Genomic DNA, 3,687 nt, shown 5'->3' with positions numbered 1-3,687 from the left:
GGGAAGGTCTTATGAGAAAAGGTTGAGGGATGTGAGGCTGTTTTCATTCGAAGAAGGTTGAGAGGTGACTTTATTGAGATTAGATTAGATTACTTAGTGTGGAAACAGGCCCTTCGGCCCAATAAGTCCACACCGACCTTCCGAAGAGCAACCCACCCAGACCCATTCCCCTACATTTACCCCTTCACCTAACACTACGGGCAATTTAGCATGGCCAATTCACCTGACCTGCACATTTTTGGACAGTGGGAGGAAACCGGAGCACCCGGAGGAAACCCACGCAGACACCGGGAGAATGTGCAAACTCCACACAGACAGTTGCCTGAGTCGGGAATTGAACCCGGGTGTCTGATGCTGTGAGGCAGCAGTGCTAACCACTGTGCCACCGTGCCACCCAGATATACAAGATAATCGGAGGGTTAGATAGCGTGGACAGTGACAGCCTCTTTCCTTGGATGGTGATGGCTAGCACAAGGGGACATAGCTTTAAATTGAGAGGTGACAGATATAGGACAGGTGTCAGAGGTAGTTTCTTTAGTCAGAGAGTAGTAGGGGCTTGTTGCACTGCCTGCAACAGAAGTAGACTTGCCAACATTAAGGGCATTTAATGGTTATTGGATAAACAACGGTTATTGGATAAACATATGGATGAAAATGGAATAGCAGAGGTTAGTTGGGCTTCAGATTGGTTTCACACACTGGTGCAACATTGAGGGCCAAAGGGCCTGTCCTGCGCTACAATGTTCTATGGGTCTTTTTCTGGTTGGCCAGCTGTAGTGAGTGGCGCTACAGGAATATAGACATTAATTAGATGAACTGATGAGGTCTGCTTGCTAAATTTACTGATGACACAAAGATGGGTAAGATAGTAAGTCATGAAGAGGACATAACCAGATTATAAAGAAGATTATGGATAGGTTATGTGACTTGGCAAAGATGTGGCAAATAGAGTACAATGTGGAAAAATGTGGATTAGTTCATTTTTTTCAGGAAGAATAAAAAAGAAGCATTGTATGCTTGTGATAAGATAACCATCCAAGAATTCTTACAGATACAGGCTCAGGGTTTAAAACCACTTGGGCAGATATGATCGGGTCTAGAGTTCCTACATTTATATTAAACAATATGTTAATCTACGTGAACGTTAAATTCTAACAGGCAAGCATCGTATTACCTATTATTTACTATCTATGCTACTTAACCATGTGATCTGCCTGTATTGCTCGCAAGACAAAACTTTTCACTGTGCCTCAGTACACATGACAATAAATTAAATTCGATTCAATTCATATTCCAGAGATACAACATAGTTGTTTAATATTTATTCTAACCGTAGGCACCTAAGAAAGGAGCTATGATGATGTCAAAACAAGACGGACCCAGAACCTCATTGGGTAAATTCTCAGACAAGCCCTCTTCTACCCTCTCTCCTATTGTGTATGTTTCTTAAAACGCACAAATATTTACTCACCTGAGCACAGATCTGGTAATGCAACATCTGGAAGTGTGATAGAATTGAGACATTCAAGGAGCATTGGACAATCATGTAGATGGAAATAATGTGCTAGGGTGAGGGCAAAGAGCCGGAGATTGGCTTGAGGTGATGACTGGGACTAGTTTGAAGAGCCAGTCCAGACACAGTGCACCAATGGCTCCTTCTGTGCTGTAATCCTTCTGTAATTCTGTGAATTGTTTGCATACCCTAACACAAAACCATATTTTCCAATTCTGTGACAGAGAAAGCTTTGCCATTACTTGTACAATTGTTTACAATTTCTTTTTGTGAATCTTTAGCAAACCTAACAGGAATATTTGTACTGACTCTCCCCCATCACCAACTCTGTTTACTTGCATCTCATCTGTCTTTATACACGATCAGTCTGCCAAAATTTTGCTTTATCTAAACACATTCCCATGTGCCTGGGCAAATATCTGTCATTCCCCATTTCTTCACATTACTGGCGGCGGATCCCGTGCTCTTAAACTCAGGAGGGAAGGGGAAGGAAAATACCAGATGAGTCACACTTGTATTTCTAGCACAGGAGACAGACTTATATCAGTTACACAGCACGGGAGACAGTACATTATTAGCCTGATTTTACTGCAATCAGAATAAGTGAAAGGTATTGAATAGCAGATTTATTTAAAACCACCCTGGCACTGTTTTCTCAATGTGGAGTAGGAGATGAGCCAATGAGTCATTTGTGTCCTATGTCAAATCACGTGTAAGTGATGTGATAGTGATTGCATTGATTGCTGGGAATTTCAGACATTTTAAAAAAGACCCATGTCCGGGAACAGATTGGCTGTAGCCACTTAAAGTCATAGTCATAGAGCACAGAAACAGACCCTTCAGTCCAAGTCGATCATGTTTACCAGATATCTTAAATTAATCTTGTTAAAAATTACACAATACCAGGTTATTGTCCAACAGGTTATTTGGAAGTACAAGTTGCTCTTTTGTAAGATAGCTAGTGTGGCAGGATCATAGGACACAAAATTTATAGTAAAAGATCAAAGTGTCATACAACTGATGCAACATATTAAACAAACCTAGACTGCTGTTAAATCTATAATCACTTAGAATGGGGAGACAGGTTTCAATTGATTAATACGTAAATCCCAGAACTTCTTTCAAGGCACAGTCCTGAGATAACTTAAGTTTATTGCATCAGTTGTATGACACTTTGATCTTTTAGTACAAATTCTGTGTCCTATGATCCTGCCCCATTGACAAAAGAAAGCTTGTACTTCCAAATAAACTTGTTGGGCAATAACCTGGTGTTGTGAAATTTTAACTTTGTCCACCACAGTCCAACACCGGCACCTCCACATCATAGAGGTTTACAGCATGGAAACAGACCCTTCGGTCAAACCCGTCCATGCCGACTAGATATCCCAACCCAATCTAGTCCCACCTCCCATATCCCTCCAAACCCTTCCTATTCATATACCCATCCAAATGTCTCTTAAATGTTGCAGTTGTACCAGCCTCCACCACTTCCTCTGGCAGCTCATTCCATACACGTACCACCCTCTGTGTGAAAAAGTTGTCCCTTAGGTCTCTTTTATATATTTCCCCTCTCATCCTAAACCTATGCCCTCTAGTTCTGGACTCTCTGACTCCAGAGAAAAGTTTTTGTCTATTTACCCTATCCATGCCCCTCATAATTTTGTAAACCTCTATAAGGTCACCCCTCAGCCTCCGACGCTCCAGGGAAAACAGCATCTCCATATAGCTCAAATCCTTCAACACTGGCAACATCCTTATAACTCTTTTCTGAACCCTTTCAAGTTTCACAACATCTTTCCAATACGAAGGAGACCAGAACTGCACGCAATATTCCAACAGTGGCCTAACCAATGTCCTGTACAGCCGCAACATGACTTCCCAACTCCTGTACTCAGTACTCTGACCAATAAATTAAAGCATACCAAACACCTTATCCTATCTACCTGCGACTCCACTTTCAAGGAGCTATAAACCTGCACTCCAAGGTCTCTTTGTTCAGCAACACTCCCTGGGACCTTACCATTACGTGTATAAGTCCTGCTAAGATTTGCTTTCCCAAAATGCAGCACCTCGCATTTATCTCAATTAAACTCCATCTGCCACTTCTCAGCCCATTGGCCCATCTGGTCCAGATCCTGTTGTAATCTGAGGTAACCCTCTTCGCTGTCCACTAC

The sequence above is a fragment of the Chiloscyllium plagiosum genome, chromosome 7, assembly GCF_004010195.1.
Source record: "Chiloscyllium plagiosum isolate BGI_BamShark_2017 chromosome 7, ASM401019v2, whole genome shotgun sequence".
Lineage (NCBI taxonomy): Eukaryota > Metazoa > Chordata > Chondrichthyes > Orectolobiformes > Hemiscylliidae > Chiloscyllium > Chiloscyllium plagiosum.
This window is presented reverse-complemented; position numbering follows the sequence as displayed.